The 19603-nt window shown below is 35.2% G+C and overlaps 1 pseudogene; it reads left to right on the top strand.

Annotated features, from left to right (window-relative positions):
• The first annotated feature begins 2399 nt into the window (after window positions 1-2399).
• LOC122116766 lies at window positions 2400-10722 on the top strand (annotated as a pseudogene).
• The last annotated feature ends 8881 nt before the right edge of the window (window positions 10723-19603 follow it).

Here is a 19603-nt window from a genome sequence, read left to right as displayed (position 1 = left end):
TCAATTGTAGCATCCCTATTTAAGTTCTAAAATGATAAACACTGAGAACTCTATGTATGTAGAAAAATTCTTCCCTAAACAAAGCACTACTTACATTTCTTTGGCTTATTACATTAGTAATATTATCAGGTTGTTATTCCTTCAGATCTTGGTTTTTCTGGCAGCTCTTTCTGAGCTATTCATTTTGTAAGATAAGCAAAATCACCAACCATTTTCTTTGATTGTGTTCCTCTTCTTCCTCTGAATTCGTTTTATCTTACTTTTTATTGTCAATATTAATAGCATATCAATTATATTTTATAATATAATTTTATGATCTATTCTTGGCCTACCATGTTGATTAGAGATTGAAAAATCAATAAAGGTTTTATTTTGTTATGACTGCATGTATAGTTTTCTATGGGATAAGTGGTTGCAGTAATACTCTTCTTCTACATTCATTGCTTTAAATTGCTTTTTGCTTCATTTATGTTTAATGCTGTGTTAACATGAATGGTAGGTGCATTGAAAACAAACACCCAGTTTTTGAATCATGTCTCTAATTCAATACCAAATTTCGGTCATGATGAAATAATTAAGTTTGAATAATAATTTGGTCTGATGAAACATTAGCACCAGGCATGCCCAGAACATTATTTTCCCAAATAAATTTGGGAAAATTCATATATTTGAAATAATAACAGTACTTTTTATATTTGTTTTACTATTTATACTATTTGTTTTACTATATATGTAAATATAAATTTTGGTACAGTAAAATATAAATTTTGATAAACATAAAAGAAGTCTTCAATATTCTTCCATCTTATAACACATAAGTTACTTAGGTGTGCTCAATATATTTATTATCTTGGGTATGCATACAAAACATACTCTTTAAACAAGTTGTACCCTGCTAGACTCTTTTTACAGTAAAGAACTTCCAGATATCATTCTACTGGTAATGCCATTTACAATTGTCATGAATATTAGCATAATTGAAAGGAAATATTTATTTTCATTCAATTCTACCTAATACACTGGAGAAAAGGTAATCAGACTGCTGTTGATATATTGCTTTACTCTCAATATCCTTAAGATGTTTTAATTTCTAAACGAGGCCAGCCTCATTTCTTTCAGTTCACCCAGTTTCCTTGTGCTCTGCAAACTTCTGTCACCTTCTCATGTAACTGAAAGGTCAATTTTCTACATTCTTATGGATTTGAAATGTATACACCGTTTCTCATTTGATTGGTAGTTTGGTCTGCATCCAGAACTCTCAGTCCCAAATTAACTTTTGTCAGAATTCTTGATGCCATAATAAAGTATACTGTACTGTGTGGAACAGCTAATGAGAAATGCAATGCATGTTTGATGCTTATAACATCGTGTCTTTGTAATGCATTTATGAATATGCAGGACCAGTTAATGTGGATGGTGAGTAGGAACTCAGTTCAACATTTTTATTGCCTCATTTGTGCACTATCAGAAATGGCTATCATTGCTTATTTTGCAGTTATCTTACAATTTATTTCCAGTGTCTTGTCAAGTTACTATAATTAATTAGATATTTCACTGCCTCGGTAAAATTCAGAGGGTAAAACTTTGCAGACAATCCTACTCTGGGAAATTAAGGAAGAAGGGACATAATTAACTACTTTGTGCACAACAATGTAATAAGCTTTTTACATTTCTGTCATATTTAACCTTCATGATAATCCTAAAGTCAGCTTCTTCCTGCCTATATATTTGTACCTGATGAGTATCTTTAAAATAAAATAAAATTTAAAAAAAAGAAAAGAAAAGTGGAGTTGAGAAAGCTTAAGTCTGCTGTTAGGTCATAGAGAGAAAATGTGGTTTAGCTGAACTGAAACCAGAACTAACTCGCCAAGCATTCCCACATCACAGGAACTTCTGTCCTTTTTAATTCCTAGAAAATAATAAGCACCTTATGATCTCTTTCAGCCTTCAGTCTTTTCATCAGAAAGAACTCATGCTTCGTCTCATACTTGCCTGAATTACTTTTCAGCTATTTTTGTTCAGACACCTAAAAATCGTATCTGTGCTTTCTCATCTCTCTGAAGATAATTGCTCAAGATCTCTTTCTGGGGGCAGTAATTTGTCTTTTTTTTTCTTATTCTAGCCAAAGTGAGATGCTCATTTATTCAATTCCACACAGCTTCTGAATGAAAAAGAGCACTTCCCTGACATTCTATATAAATGTCAGCCATGAAAGGTTTTGACCAGGTGAGAATAATAACATGAACAGAAGTGACCCCTGTAAACATATTGAGGTACAAATGGAGAGATACAAGTAGCTTTAATGCAGTTCACAGAGATCAAATTTCCTGCTAGGGTTAGCTTGTGTTAAACTATATGAAGCTAACTGAAGAGAAGAAATTAGGCAGTGATGATGACACATGTGGATTTCCACAGGAGGTGCAGCAATCCAGCTGCAGCACGAACAGGAGCTCCCTAGAGGCAAGGGGATTGATGAAGGAGATGGAAAGAAGGCTGATGGCACAACCCTGTTTATTCCAGAAAAAGCCTCAGCGATATACACTTTCTATATTTGTCGAATGCTTGCATCACAACCTTTTAGAAACCACTGCTCCAACAAGTGCAAACAGTATGCATTCTTCCTCATTCAATTTCAATCAAACTTTATCTACCATGCTTGCGAAGATAAGCCCCCAGACCCAGAAGCTGAAAGGAACACTTCCTCAAAGCAAAGAGCAAGTACTTGCAGCCCTGAGGGTTGCTCACACATAGCCAGCTCCTGGCACCTCCGAGTCTGCAACAAGGAGGCACAGAGAGAAAAAGAATGCTGATATGCACCAGTGAGGATATGCTGCTCCAGCCACTATTTAATGCATGCTGTAAACAGTATGGGGTTTGTGAAACAATGAAGCACTTACACCAACAAAAAGTGACCCACTGTAGGGATATAAAGGTATTCTGCACCCTACCGTCAACAGAACTCTAGCAGATCTAGCATGGTGAATTCAGAAGCAATGGTATTGCAAGGTTTTAGTTGGGGGGCAGGTTAGAGTGTGCACAGTGGCATTTAAGTGAACATGTCATAACAGGCAAGTTAATAGTAATTCCTACACTAGTTTTGTAAACTAAAATATGTACCTTGTATATGGATTTTATTCTGGATTAAACACATTAATCTAACTTTGTAATAAAAGTGCCTATGCTTCAGATCTTTCTAAGAATGATGTAATAGAAGGTTGATGATATCTAGAAGTATTCTATGAAATGAGTCTCCTGCAGAAACTTAGATACCAAAGCCATTGTTTCAAGAACTGAATACGTGTGATGTAATTTTTTTAATTTAAATTTTATTACAAAGGTGATTACAGAGAGGTTATATGTCAGGTAATGAGTACATTTAGTTTTGAACAGTGTTTTCTCCTCCCTCATTATCTCTCACTTTACCCCTCCCAAAATCCCCCCCCAAGTTGTAAAGTTCATTTTTGACATAGTGTCTAGTGAGTATCACTGTTGAATTGGTTCACCCCTTGTCCCAGTCCCCTTCCTCTCCTTAAATCAGATAAAGTTATATAGAAGACAAAGATTACAGAAATAAAAAAAAAGTGAATAAAGGGAATAAACTGTAGCTAAAGAAAAGAAAGAAGAAATAACTGCCAAACAATACAATAAAAAAATCCTCTTGACACATGTAAAACAAATGCAAAATAAGTTTTATAGTCTTTTGACACTAACTTGACTTGAATCTCTTACCTTTAAATTTTTATTCTTTATGAATTTACCTAATGGAGACAGCAGTAGGGGCATAGGTTTTCTTTTTTTTTTTTTACTGAAATCTCTAATAAATTGCCCTGCTTTTAACTACGTCTTAAGTCCAATTTAATAACAGAATAGAATAGAAAGAATTAATTCAAGTTAATGGATAATTTCTCTAATACTAAACCTATAATAGTTATTTGGAGCACATAAACTAGTAAATATGTTTGTGCTTTAGTTTCCTCAATGCAGGTAGATTATCTATCTCTGCTTCCAAATACACACAAGTGTCTGTTATAAGTATTTATTTTCTCATGAGGCCATCTGTGGAAGGCCACATTATCTACCTGGTTGTTTTCTGGAGCCTGACATCAGATAGTTGCCATGGTAGATAGTTTAATGTAACAGTTTCCTTCATCAAAACTAAAAGAATTTTCTAGAAAGACTGAAGTCATAATACTCATAATTTAATTGTAGAACTGATAGTATGTCATTTTTGTGATGTTATTTAGAAGTCAAGCCATGACATCTATCACTTATTAAAGAGAAAAGAATCATACAGAGCGTCAGCCAGTCACAATGGGTAAACACTTGTAAGGGTTCACAGAATATATACATATATATGTATATATTTCATAGTATATATACAAATATACATATACATTACATATATGTATATATAAGTATATTTGTATATATAAATATATAAAGTAAATATAGTATATATAGCACATATATACTATGTATACTTTATGTACATTCTATATATACACTAATATATAGTAATATATAGTATTCAGTAAATGATGTAATTTTTGTAATTATATGAATTTTTTCAATCTTCCTTTATGGTGGTAGCGGGATTGGAACTCGAGGCCTCATCCTTACTTGGCTTGCTTATTCACACTGCTACTCTATCATTTCTACTTGAACCACAGCTCCAGCACAGCTTTATATTGGTTTGTTGGAGACAGAGTCACACAGACTTTTGCCTGGGATAAATTTGAACCATGATCCTCCAGGTCCCAGACGCCTAAGTATCTAGGACTATAGGTATGAACTTTTGATACCCAGCACATAGTGCTTCTTTTGTTAAATAAATAAAATACTAAGAATATGACTCCATTTGAGCTTCTTCAACAATGTTAGATACGTTAAAAAAACCATAATATGTTTTCTAAATGTGAAAATATTAATTATGGAAAATTAATTTTATATATGGTTATTTGTTACTGTTTAAAATAGAGTTTTCCATGGAACAAGAAACAGAAGTTGAGGGAAATGTGCTATATAACATCTTTGGCTACCATTTTATACTAAGATAAGCATCTGCAGAGATCCGTAGCATACCCTATGTTTTGTTTATCTCATGCTCTATCAAGCCACTCTCTTCAAGTGGTAGAAGCAAGAAGACTTATTTGCGTTACAAATCCAAAATTTATTAGGTTCAGCAGGAAATCTTATTTGAAGAAGAATCCAAAATATTTGGAAGTCAGATGTTGCTTGATATCTGATCTAAGAGGATGGGATAGGAATACCAACTGGGGAGTGTTCATGTGTTCAGATCAGTGTGGCATCAGTGAGAGATGGTGTGGAAGCCTTAGGAGCCAGGCATAATGAGGAGAAGCAAGTCACTGGGGAGTGCTCAGATGGAACTGATGTAGTTTTATGAAACTCTGGTTAGTTCTCAAGAGGGACATTTTGTATAAGAGCAAGACTGGCCCCTTCTTGTCTCTAGCTTTCTATCTCACCATGTGCTTTTCTTCTCCAATATGATCCTTCCATGATTCTCTCTACCATGTGCGATACACCAATTGCACCCTCACAATCACCATTGCAGGATGTTTAGACTTTCAGCCTTCAAAACTGTGATAATACTTCCTTTAGAAAGTACCCAGACTCGACATAGAGTCTTGTACATCTCATTGTTGCAATGGGTTAACCTGTATCCCTATTTAAGCAATTTGTTTTTCCCTTCTGCTCCCCCAATTATACCAACATCAAATACAGTGAAAACAGGGGTGATACTGTGGGGGAGGGACATAGAAAGCAACAAAAAAAGGAGGAGAATGTAGTTGTGGAGATGGGAGGGAAGGGATGGTAGAAGAAAAACAAAGGAGGAGGCAACAATGCTTGATAAGAAATGTTCGCATTACCTTGCTCATGTGATTGTACCCCCTCTTTACAGTATTTTCACAATAAGAAAACTTATTTTAAAAAAAGAAAGTACCCAGACTCAAGTGTTTTATTATAGCCAAGCAAAACTATTAAATAATGCATGGCACAAATAGAGGCCTGTCATTCACTTTTGCATAAAAGTTTTCCTCAATGGGATAGAGGATTTCTTATGTGGTTGTTGAAGGCTCCCAAAGTGACATTTCCTAGATAAATCAGCAGAAGCTAAATATATTTTTCTAAGCTAACATTAGAAGTCACACACCATCACTTGCAATGCAATCTACTCATTGAAATAGGTAGAAGGGCATGGACCAAGTTCAAGGAGAGAAACGTCTAATCCACTTGTGCATGGAACAAATATCAAAGAGCTTCAATTTATGGTTTTAAACCACCACATCATTTTCCCTGTGTTTTAAGATGAAAATGTTAGAAAATTCTCTTTATTTTTTTCCTTTTAAAGCTTTATTTCATATTTATATTTTATATAAATTTATTTATACATTCTTAAAATACCTCTTTTATCCATTTTCATAGATTCACCAAATGTTTCTCAACCTTTCTATTGGTTCTGACTTTATAATTGTTTAATCACATCTTAACTCAGGGAGTTCAAAGCAAGACAGACCATTAACTGAGACCAGCATACCTTTGAGTCTCTGTACTTTGCTTTCATCATTTTTGTCATTCTTTAGCTTATGTTTTTTTTTCTCCTCTTCTTGTTCATCTTCATTGCTTCTCCTCATTTTGGAGATCTAATGTTTTATGGAACTACTGGGATGTCTTTTTCACATAGCATGTGTCAATAACAAGAACATGCAGATATATTTTTATAAGATTTTCAGAGCTAACTAATGAGAGAGGAGAAAGGAAAAACTAATGAGCATGACAGTTGCTGTGAGCACTTATTTTTGTTGCTAATGTACCTCTAAACAAATGCAAAAAAAACCATTAAGCAATAAATTTTAACTTTATTATCCAACCTTTAAACGGATATACATGACTTCCTTGAGATAATAAAACTGTTGCTTTGTCCTGGATTTTATAGATAAAATGGCTGCATTAACATGATAAAACTACAGGAATTTGGCAGGACTGGGGGATACACATATATTTACAGATTTGTGGAGGCTCAGACAAGATCATTATAAGTTCTAAGGTAGTCTGGCTTACATAGTGAGACATTACTTAAAAAACAAATCATTAAATACAACAAAGGAACAAAAGAAAAGGAACATGACACTGAGCAGAACAGAAATCTACTACATTTGTATGTTCCTTAACTTTTAACTCTGAATTTTCCTTGTCATGATCTCCTCTCCACCTTGAAGTATAATAAAGAATTATTCTATTAATTGCAAATGATCTTAAAACAAACATATATATTTGGCTTTGTTAATCCCCTATAGCCAGTGACAATCAAGCTGGATAATTGGGGTATTTTGTTTGTTGCAATGAGGAAAAGCCCACATGGATAATCATGCAAATAAGACTTAAGAGTTGCATTAGGTTTAAGGAAAGTTTAAGTGAAACTTTATTCTCTAGCAGGTGCTATTATGAATATGGTTAGTTACATGAGTTCTCATACCCCTAATTATTTTTCATTTATTTTTCATACGTATTATTTTATTTTTGGTATTATTTTTTGAATATTTTTTATCTTTAAGTATTTTTATCTTTAAGTTTCTGAAAATAGTACACATTGATCAATGTTGTCCCATTCAATATTCTCACCGACCCCTCTCAACCCACCCTTTGCCTCACTTCCCCCCCCTCCCCCCATGGGAGAGGGTTATTGTCAAGGTGATGTACAGAGGGGTTACAATTACATAAGCAAGGCAGTGATTCCATTTCTGGTCTAACTTGTTTCCTCTTCCCTCATTTTTCTCCCTCTTTTCCTCCCCTCAACCCCCACCCAAGTTGTACAGATCATTTCCAACATATTGTCTTGTGAGTATCGCTCTTGCATAGGCTCCCCTTGCCTCACTTTTCTTAATCCTTAGGTTATGTGTTGAGGCTTCTTGGTGTTTATTTTTTTCTACTTAACAGAACAGTTTATATAAGCAATGCATCTTGATCTTGGTATACCAAAGTACACATAACACAAACATAATCCCTTCAATGTCTCTTCCCCACCTCTTTCAAACCACCTCTTCCCTTATATTTCTCAATTCTGTGGTATATACAATGAATTCTTATACAATGAATTCCTGCTGCCCCTCTTCATTCTTCTACCCCTTCCTTAGTGGTAGGCTGCCCAACCTTGTAAGTACACATTTCCACTTTTACATATACCCATCTCTTGGTAATTATTTTGTTGGGCTTTGACTTAGTCTTTCAAAAGAATTTTGCTATTTGAGCTCTCCATGTAGTTTGCAATACTTCAGGAAATTTATTTACAACTGCTTGGGTGCTACACAGTGTGTTTACTTCTAGATTTACTTCTAGGTATATTCTAGCTACCACAATGAGGAAAAATCCTGCAACCTGCATTTCTCTGGGTTTGTCTTACTTCACCTAGTATCATTTTATCTAAGTCTTTTCATTTACAAATAGTACAATATCTATTCTTTCTGAGAGATGAGTAGAATTCTATTGTGCATATGTGTGTGCATGTATATACCACATAATTTTTTATAGAAAGAAGAATAGGCTGTAGCCAAAGTTGCAATGCTAAATAAATAGCAACAGCTCATTTGTAAGGATGAGTTGTCATCCATTTGTGATTTGGACAATGTTCATTTATTTGTGTGTTTTTACAGATGCAATTACAAAGTAGTTTAGTTTTGGCTTCATCCATCATTAAGTGCCCTTGTTTGTTGTTGATATTCTAGGAATGTATTGATTTGTACAGGTGATCAACAAAACACAGCTGCTAGAACCAGGCCAGCTTCCAACTACTTTTACCCAACTCAAACAAGTTCTTCAGTTTACATCATCTCCATTTTTTAATGTAAAATGATAGGAGCTTAACAGAATTTATAGTGTGCATACGGGAATATGTAGGAAGAGAAGAGGAGAAAGAGTAACTAGAAAGGGAGAGTAGTCATTTAGTTAGAATTTAATAAATTTCAGATTCATACCTTCTTTATTTTCATTCAAATTGTATCAGTTATCTAATCTTTACAATGGATTAATAATTGCTTCCTTGCACAGATATGGTGGGACAAAGAGTGAACAAATTCAGCAGTGATACTCACTAGACACTATGTTGGAAATGAAATATACTACTTGAAGTAGAGGGGTATCAAGAGGTGGAAACCTTAAAGAAAATGAGGGAGGGTGTGATATTGTTGAAAAAGAAATGTACTCATGATCTGACTTATGTAACTGCAACTCCCCTTTACAATATAAACAAACTTCACAATAAAAAGTTTTCTTTTTTTAACGTAAAAAATATTTATGTTATTTATTTTTTGTTTATGTGGTACCAAAGAATTGAACCCAAGGCCTCATGTATGCTAGCCAAGCACTCTACCACTAAACCACAGTCCTAGCTCATGAGCAACTACTTTTTAAAGATAATAAAAAAGCATGAAGCACTTAAATGGACAGATTAAATTGTAGACCTTTAGTACAACCTTTGAAGTTAGAGAAAACTTAAGCGAAATTTAAAAAAAATTCTGCTCAAGTATATCAACACACAAAAGTCTAGGTAGAGGACAGTGTTCTCTCTCAAAGCTGTCCTGTTCTCATTTTGTTAACATTGCATCATTAAATGAACATTTGTTCTCTGAGTTGTGGAAATCTAAAAATTGTTTTCTTATAGACCTTTCATCTTTAAAAATAAATCTTCCTTGACATTTTTCTCTTTTTAAACCTTCCTTTTAACTTTTGAAATAATCACATACCAAAGCGCACCTAACACAAATATAATGAATAATAATGCCAACACTTATTAGTTTAAAAAAGAAAAGAGGAAGAAGCTAGGTAAGTTGAGTGAAGCCTGAAATCCTAGAAGCTAAAGAAGCAGTTTGAAAGACTTCTCTTCTAGGCCATCTGAGCCTAGAAAAAGTTCATCTCAACCAATAGTTGAATGCACTGCTATGCTCCCATTATCCTGGCTTGGGGTAGAGGAAATATGGAGGAGGAAGAGCACCATGTCTGGTCACAGTGGCACATACCTGAGAGGAAGTACACAAAGGGGGATCACAGACATACTGGCTGGATATAAGGTAAGACCCTCCTGACATTGTTGGGCTGGATAAAGGCCTTGGTGTCCCGTGCTCTGTCCATGTAGAAGGTGACTGGCTTTATGGGCAATAGCAATGTGGTGGTTTAGGTCGTGTGGGAAGTGCAGCGGATGTCCTGCATTGTGCAGAACACCAGTGAGATGCAGTGCCAGGTGCACAACTCGTTCCTGGCTCTGCCCCAGTACCTGAAGGCTGCAAGAGCTCTCTGTGTCATCACTCTCCTCTTGTCTCTGTTCAGCCTGCTAATCTAGCTCGCCCGTGCCAAGTGCACCACCTGTGTGGAGGCCAAGGACTCCCAGGTTCTCCTGGTGCTGACCTCTAACATCGTCTTTGTCTTCTGAGGGATCCCGACCCTCATCCCAGTCTCATTGGACAGTTCATGTGAACATCCAGGACTTCTCCAACCCTCTGGAGGCCAAATCCCAAAAGTGGGAACTGGAAGCCTTCCCCTATCTGTGCTGGGCTGCCTCGGGCCTCTTGCTGCTGGGTGGGGGACTCCTGTGCTACACTGACCCTCTGGAGGGTCTCTGGTTTCCAGCCATTACATGGCCCGTTATTCCACATGGACCTTCATTCCCCAGCTTGGGCACCCTCTGAGTACCCCACCAAAAATAACGTCTGACTGGATGGAGGTGTGAGGGCTCTACTGGCCTCTGAGCTGGAGCCACAGCGATGAGGCCCTCAGCACCTTTGGTGTTGGCTCTTACTACTCTTTGGGCTTGGGTTTTTTTGTTTGTTTGTTTTCTGCTTTTATGAGGAGGGGTAATCTTTTTGAACCCACTTGACAATTGAACCAACATGATAGAGATTCTCCGCCCTAGCTCCCCCTTCACCCCCAATACGTTCTACTCTTAGCCTTTCTCACAATTTTTACTGACGCCAAATCGTGCTTTGAGTTTCTGGATCTTTCTTCATCGTGAACATCATCACTATCTTGGCAAGCCAGGCTTGAGCTAGCTGTGGGCCCGGCACGAAGGCATCTTGCCGTTCTGCCTTTGTGGTCACCAGACCGTCTGTCTCAGCAGCTCCTGCTGAAGCTGACACAACTGGCTTCCCTAAACACGTAGGATGGCCACACCCTCCCTGATCCAGCCTCTTCTCAGGTCTGCAAGGACAGGCAATAAATTACTCAAGAACTATCCACCCCTGGCTTCCAAATCTGGTTACAATGACCGCATCTTGAGTCAGGCCCCACTTGTTATATAGACCCTCCCCTCCAACCTCACCTTCAACCTTGCACGCTATTTTTGCATTCACTACCTACACAAGTTTTTACTAAATAAAGCATTAAAAACAAACAAACAAACAAAAAGCACTCAGAACTATGGCAGATTGTCAGCCTTAGAAGTCCCTGAGTTCAGTCTGAAAAAGAGGAGAAGGAAGAGGAGGATGGAGAGGAGGAGGAGGAGGAGGAGGAGAAGGAAGAGGAGGAGGATCATCTAAATCACTTTGGAATTAATGTCAGAGATTTGGATAGGATGCCAAAGGCAAAGCTGGTGAAACAAAGAATTCATAAGGTAGACTTCAAATTTCTACTCTTTGAAAATGCTGTCAGTAGAATGAAAAGAAAAATATCCTTACAAAGATGTATTTGATAACAGACTGCAATTCCAAATATATGAAGAATTTAGTAACAAAGCAACCCAATTTAAATATAGCCCTTAACAAAGTTCTCATGAAAGTGGTATGAAGTTGAAGAATAAGCATATAGAAAGGTACTCCATCACATCAGTAATCAAGAAAATCTGAAAATATACAACAAAAAATAATACTATGTATCTATTAGAAGGGTTAAAATCCACTTTGATGTCTGACAAAACTAAATTTAAGAAAATGTGGAGCAAAAGGAAGACTTGTTGATCCATGGTGGGATTGCAAGTGGTACCACGACTTTGGGAAATCATTTGTTAGCTTCTAACAAAAATAAGTGTATTCTTACCATACATGTTAGCTATTTGGTTCCATGGTATGTATCAAAAAGAAGGTGAAAACTTACAATCACAGAAATATGAACACAAATATTTATGACAGTTTTATTCATACTTGTCAAAACTTGGAAGCAAACAAACAAACAAGAAGACAATAAAATTGTCTGGGTAGTAGCAGTACCTGAAATTATTCAGGCATTCATAGCTTCTTCTATGTTCCAATCATCACCAACTCCATGAATGTATTCACAATTCTTTAATTTTTCAATTACCATAAATTATTTTATGAACGTATCTTTTATTATATAAGATGCAGATGATTAATGAATTTTGAATGTTGTAATTGTTCCTGGGGAAAAATATCTAGTGTATTATTAAGTCCTTTTTTGTGTAGATGATACAAGACAGCAGGAATAAGCCCAGAAGTTGAGGAAGGACATCAGTAAATGTATGATTCAAAAGATGCCAGCCTCAGGCCAAATAGAGTTGATTTTATTTCCATGCATTTTGTCTGTTCTTCTAAGGGGCTAGTATTCTGCCTACTTATCTGCCCCTAGGAAATGTTATCATAGCTCTACAAATGTGTGTACTAGAAGGGGAAACAAAGGAGGAGGCAACAATGCTTGATAAGAAATGTACTCATTACATTGCCCATGTAATTGTAACCCCTCTGTAAGGTATTTTCACAATAAAAATTTAAAAAAGAAGGTAGAAGAAAATTAGCTTTTCTTTTTAAAGTATTTGCATTTTGGTTATACATCGTTTTTATGTTCCTGCAGTTAAGAATTTAACAATCAGGAAGGAAATATAGCATTTTGAACACAGAGGTTTCCTAGGCAACCTATATATGACAGGATATACATGCTAGTAATACTTTTGAAACTTCAAGTTACTCTGACTAGTTGGAGGGGGTGATAAAAAAGGTATACCTTTAGATGAGTAGACTTTACTTTCAAGCCCAGGTCTAACTGTAGGGCCCTAATGAGGGCATTTCCTTATATTCATTTGATTAAATACTGATAAGCATCAATCTCAAATATAGATGCCTGAAATAGAATGATATAAAGACCTGTTTTTAATAAGCTAGACAGGGAAAAGAAGTAAACAGCATATGTAACACTTTATGATATGATATGATATGATCCAGTATTGAGACAATGCTTTAGGAACTGCACAAATATTCATCAAATGGTGAGGTATGAGAGTGTGACACCTTAAATCTCAGAATGCAGAGACCAGGAGAATGGTAGTTGAAGGCCAAGGCCAGAAAAAGTTTAGTAATAACTGTACTCAATCAATAAACTAGATGTGGTGGTAAATACCTGTCATCCCAAGGTATATAAACGGCAAAAGTAGAAGGACTTCAATAAAGGCCAGCCTAGGTTAAAAATAATGAAACTCTATTTGAAAAATAACTAAAGAAAAATGAGCTGCATTACAGTTAAAGTGGCATACTACCTATGAAACTCTCTCAGTTCAAGTATTACAAAAGTATTTTGTGCATGTATTACAGACATGCACAAAAATGTCCATTGGACTATAACTCAATACTGAGAAAAAGAAAAAAAAATCAACAAACTTATTGTAAAGACTAACCCTCAAAGATACATTTAGGTCAAGCCAGAAGAAGGGAACTCTATACTGAAAATAAAAATAGCATAAGGCTATTCAACAAACTATGAATAGTAAGTAATGTAGTTTATTCTGGAAAAAAAGCTGGCAACTAGTATTAAGAATGAGAAACATTGGGGCTGGGAAGGTGGCTCAGTGGTAGAGTGCTTGCCTTGCATGCATGAGACTCTGGGTTCAATTCCTCAGCACCCACATAAGCAAAAAGAAAAAAGCTGGAAGTGGTGTGTGGCTCAAGTGGTAGAGAGCTAGCCTTGAGTTGAAGAGCTGAGGAACAATGCCCAGGCCCAGAGTTCAGGCCCCATGACAGGACCCCCCCCCCCCAAAAAAAAAAAAGAATGAGAAACATATGTCCTTGGTATCATAAAAGGAGCTGAGCTTTTGGAGGTGTAAAACCATCATCCAAAGTGTAAGTAAATTTCTTATAGTTTGACCTATAGTCAAAGTACTTGTAGAACGCTAACAAACCTTGTGTCAATTATCTAATGAAATGCTCAGAACGAAAAATCTTAATTAAATTAAATATATTCAATAACTTTAAAATATCTCTAAGCTATACATATTGAAATTTGTATTTAGTAAATGATGCCATACAAATATATAAATATGATGAACATATATATCATACATGTATATTCTATCAATGTATATTTGATTAGAAAAGAGTAGAGTGGCATATTTATTGATATGTACTAATATTTTGACCTATCATTTCTTAGTTTGGAAGTGTGTAGGTTTTTATTGTGTGGTAAGAAAGAATGGGATAAACTGTACAAGAAGAGCTATTGTCTTGTGAGTATCACTGTTACATAGGTTCTCCCTTTATCCTTTGTCTCACCATTTTGTTGTTCCCTTTCCCTTCCCTAGTTCAGATAAACATATATGCAATACCCAGGATACCAAAATCGAACTCGGTTACAACAGGGGATAAACCATAGGGGGAAAAACACAAGAAAAAAGAAACTTCATAGTACACTGAGAACAAAAATGACCCAGCAATCCCATTTCTGGGCATTTACGCAAATGACCACAAACAAGGCCATGCTAAAACTATCAGCACAACTATGTCTAGAGCAGCATCATTTACCATAGCTAAGATATGGAGCCAACCCAGATGCCCCTCATTAGATGAATGGATTGTGTACATGCAATGGAATTGTATGCTTCCATCAGAAAGAATGACACTGTCCCATTTGTAAAGAAATGGAAGGACTTGGAAAAGAATCCTATTAAGTGAAGTAAAGCAGACCCAAAGAAACACAGGTCCCATGATCTCCCTTATTTGTAATAATTAGTGTACATCTAGAATAATCTTAGCCAATGAGCAGAATAGCTCAATAGCTATGTATATATCACCATATAAGATGATGCTAAGTGAAATAAACTCCAAGACATGGACACAAGAGATTTTCTTTGTGGTCTATGATACTCTTAAGAGAGGATCACAATAACTCAACTGGTAAGTGCATAAGACCATATATAATGAAGTGTATCAAAATGAACTGCAAGAATTGAATACACTATACTTCTTGAGTAAATGGGAACACAGGTGTGTATCACCAGACCTAGATCATATATTTTCCCCAAGGCTACCCTACAATTGCATTCTTCTTATCGCTTCTTCTCAAGAAGCTAGACTAAGCATGAACTATCACATCTATCACTCCCCTTCCTCCTGTTCAAAAATATCCTCAGATAAGAGAACGGAATTCTGATCGCAACATCTTCCAGCTAGAAAATTTGAGGTAAGATAAGGTTTTCTAAAGTGCAGTGCCTTCTCTGACAAGAAAATGTCAGCTTTCCAAATATTCATAACAAGTTATTTTCTTGAAGCATGTAGGTAATGTGAATGATATAAGCCATATATATGCACTATATCTATGTAAAAACCTAAAACATACTACCTAAACATACCTAACGGATCAAAAAGACTAATAATTCGGGGGTTGGAGGTGTGGCCCAGTTGGTAGATTGCTAGCCAATAAGCAAGCATCAGGCACTGAATTTGAGTCCTGGTCTCAGATACAAAAAAAAAAAGAGAGAAGAAAATAAGGAATAAGGAGGAGGAGGAGGAAGAGGAGAAGGAAGAGAAGGAGAAAGAGATGGAGGAGGAGAACAAGAAGACGATGATGACAATGAGGAGGAGGAAGAAAACTAAGAATTTATAGACATAACGATTTGTTTCTCCTAGAGTCCTTTAAATTCTGAGATTTTGTGATGTGCAGAAATAAGGACTCTACAATATTTTATTGAAGGTTCAGATTTGTTATGAAGAATATTTTATCCTTACATTAGGAAAACAATTTTATAACTTTATTTTTTCTGACTTATCCAAAATAAATTTATTATAGGGAAAGTTATCTAATTAACATCTAGAGTGATATCCAGAGGAGTAAAAAGTAGAATTTGCTGCAACAAAGTACCAATGTAGTGATGACTAAAGCAATAAATAAAATATAGGAAACACTGAATTATGAGTACTTTTTTTTAATGTGGTGGGAACCAAGGAGTGTCAGTGCATATAGGAATTAGTATAACACATGCTTTTTTGTGACAGAAGATCTCTATATTCAGGGAACCAACAAAGCAGGTTTATTTTGTGGCACAAAAACCTTCTCCTACTCCATTTGCTGTTAAAAGTTCCCGAAATGTTAGAAGCAATTCATTTAGAAGTTTCATCATCATATGAAAACTAAATGCCAAGCTTTTAGTCACTTATTGACCTAATGTGACCTAAGTAAACTTACTCAGTTGAGTAATTTTTGTTATTCTTTGATACCCATTGGAAAGAAACATACTGATAAGTTGACTAGAAGAACTTTATTCCACAAAAGACACTTTCATAATTAACTTTCATCTCTAGTGTCCAGTGAAATTACTTTGTACACATTGTTTTCCAGTTGCCAGATGTCAGATTTTCAATAAAAGGTAACTTTGGTGACCTCAGTAGATTTATTGTCCAGGAACAAGTCTGAAAATTAAAAAATGCTCAAAGTATCCATTATTTATTCTACAATCAACAATAAATAATAAAAGCCCTTTACGTCTGGTTTTAGAAGCTATAAAATCAATGCACATGGTATTGTTTAAATATATACTCTGTATAGTATATATTATTTATAATATATAGTTTATAGATAATATAGTCTATATACTGTACTATATAGATTATATAATTATATTACATATATATGTAATATATAGTATATTATGTGTCATATATACTATATATTGCATATAATTATATATGAAGTATATATTATCACATACATTATATAATTATCATATATATTATCACATATGTGCGTGATAATATATAATCAGATATATATTGCATATATCTTCTTGTGATCAAGAACCTCATCACAAACCATTTTTGAACTGGATTCTAATGGAAGTCCCAGCAAAATAGAATTTTAAGGATGTCCTGGCTGCAGTTTTTTTGATGGACAACATTCAGAGAAATAGTGTATCTTTCTATAAAGTCACAAACCAAGCAATCCAAAGCACAAATAGATCAGATGCCTTTAAAATCCTACTCATGGATCAACACTGTATTCCATCCTGTCATATCTATAACAACTACAGAGGGAATAATTCTTCTGAGTGGTGTGGGGCTTTCTTTTAAAGTAAGATTCATGTACAAGTCCCTTGCAAAAAAGAGAGAGTAATAAAATTCTGCAATCTTTTACAATTTTCTCTCTCCATATTTAATGGTGCCTGGCATTTCTATGGATGACATTTAATATTTGAAAGGGCATAATTTCTTTCAGTGCACAGAGGATGTTCTCTTATGTTTCTGGCAGATATAGAAAAAAATCATATCATTACATGAATTCTGCATTGAAATCTCTATATGTGATGGATATTTCTCTGTACTGACACTTTCTACATTGTCCCTTCACTGTATTTACATAAATTCTCTATTTCATATTCCTTTGAAGGTTTGTAGTCACTCATATTATGCACAAAATTAATAATTCTACAACTGAAGGTAATTAGAGGAAAATCTACTTTGATGCTTTTCCAAGTGTGTTCTCCTAGACCAGGAACTCTGGAAGGCACTATGACAGGAAAGCTCTGGGCAGCATAGGGAGCTCAGTAACAGTAGAACTGCTTTGAAATATTTCATATATTAAAACTTTCAGTGAAATTTTACTGAAAAAAAAAAGGATTTCTTTTATTTAAAACCAACAATAAAAGACAACTGAGTTCAAGCCATTTATTTCACAAGGACAAAATTGATCAGAGACTGAAAATTGACAGAAATCTCAGTTTGAACCCACTCAGATATATTAACATCAAACAAACAAACAAAAAGCTACGATTAGCCAATATACCCCACCGGGGCCATGAAATAGAATTCTTCTGTTAGAAGAGCCCTCAATGAAGTGAGGAAAAATAAAAGAAAGTGAGCTTGCATTTCATAATTGCATTTCCCACGCTCTTACCCCATAAAATTTACCTCTGCTTTATTATCAAAACAGTTCTGCAGTCTCCATTTGGTGAAAGACTGAAAGGAAAACGTAGATGACACAAAGGTATCACTTGGCAAAGATTAGAGATTTTTCTCATAAACAACTTAATGAATGAACATTTTAAATAGATATTATTACCAGAAAAATGAAATATTGTTATTATTAGACATTTTAGAAAAATTAGGAATTTATTTTAAAGAGTACCCTGGGAATGCATTTCATCTGACTTCCAGCTGTTTCCCATCAGTTTCCAGCAGTTTCCCATCATGCGCTTTAACCAATGAAGAAAGACTGTTTTTGCCAAGGGGGCAGAATGAAGTGCCTCTAAATACCGGCCTGGACAGAACTCACACAAGAAAAACTCAACACAGTAAGTAATCTCTGATATGGTTTGCATTGTGTTGTAGTCATTATAAAATATTAGGAAAAGAGAATATAAGAAAATATTCTGATCAATGATAATTTTGCACAAATTCTTAGGATAAAATGAAGTATTACATGCTTTTTGTTTGTTTGTTTTTTCTTTTCTCACTTGTGGGGCTTGAACTGTGGGCATGGGCACTGTCCCTGGGCTTTTTGGCTCAAGGCTAGAGCTCTACTGCTTGAGCCACAGGGCCACTTCCAGTTTTGTGGTGGTTAATTGGAGATAAGAGTGTCCAGGACTTTTCTTGCTTGGGCTGGCTTTGAACAGTAATCCTCAGATTTCAGTCTCCTGAGTAGCTAGGATTACAGGCGTAAGCCACAGGCACCCGGCTTACGTGCGTTTTTATAACCCTTAGAAGAAAGCTTGATATTTGTCCTAATGTATTGGGAAAATATAGTGGTATTACAGGGAGAACTCACTGAAAAGAATTGCAATTTCTTTCAAGCCAGTATAGATTTTAAATTTCTTCAGAGCAGAGCATTTTTAATATCTCTTTTTATAACTATAAGGCATAACACTGAATACTGTGTGTATTATATTTCATTGTTATATATTATGCACATTATATATTGTATATATATTACATATGCACACACATGTAAGTACAAATATACAATAAATATTTAGTAGATTTTTAAAAATTGAATTATACCTGGTTAAATAAATCTACTTTCTGTTTTCATGTCTCTGAACTCATTTATCAGTCTAGCTATTTGTAACTATCCTTAGTGAAATGTGATACTTGAGGATGAAATTGATTTAGTTATCTAACTGAGTTAGTCGATTCATCAAATAGCATCAACTAAAAGAACATAAGATTGCCTTTTAAAATTATAGAATACATTAAAAATTACAGGTCAGCCTAACTTTGCTCATAAAGGACTTTTATGCTCTGGGAAATTTTTGACAAATTGTGCAAAGCTAACAGTACCAAGATCCCATTGCAATAGTTCCCAAAGACTGTTGTTTGTTAAAATCACTTGGGAAGCTATACTGGTGTCTAGTTATTAGCCACAAACATTCTGATGTGGAATCAAAGAAAGG

The sequence above is a fragment of the Dipodomys spectabilis genome, unplaced genomic scaffold (genome assembly GCF_019054845.1).
Source record: "Dipodomys spectabilis isolate Male_0828 unplaced genomic scaffold, ASM1905484v1 ptg000137l, whole genome shotgun sequence".
NCBI lineage: Eukaryota > Metazoa > Chordata > Mammalia > Rodentia > Heteromyidae > Dipodomys > Dipodomys spectabilis.
This window is presented reverse-complemented; position numbering and strand designations above follow the sequence as displayed.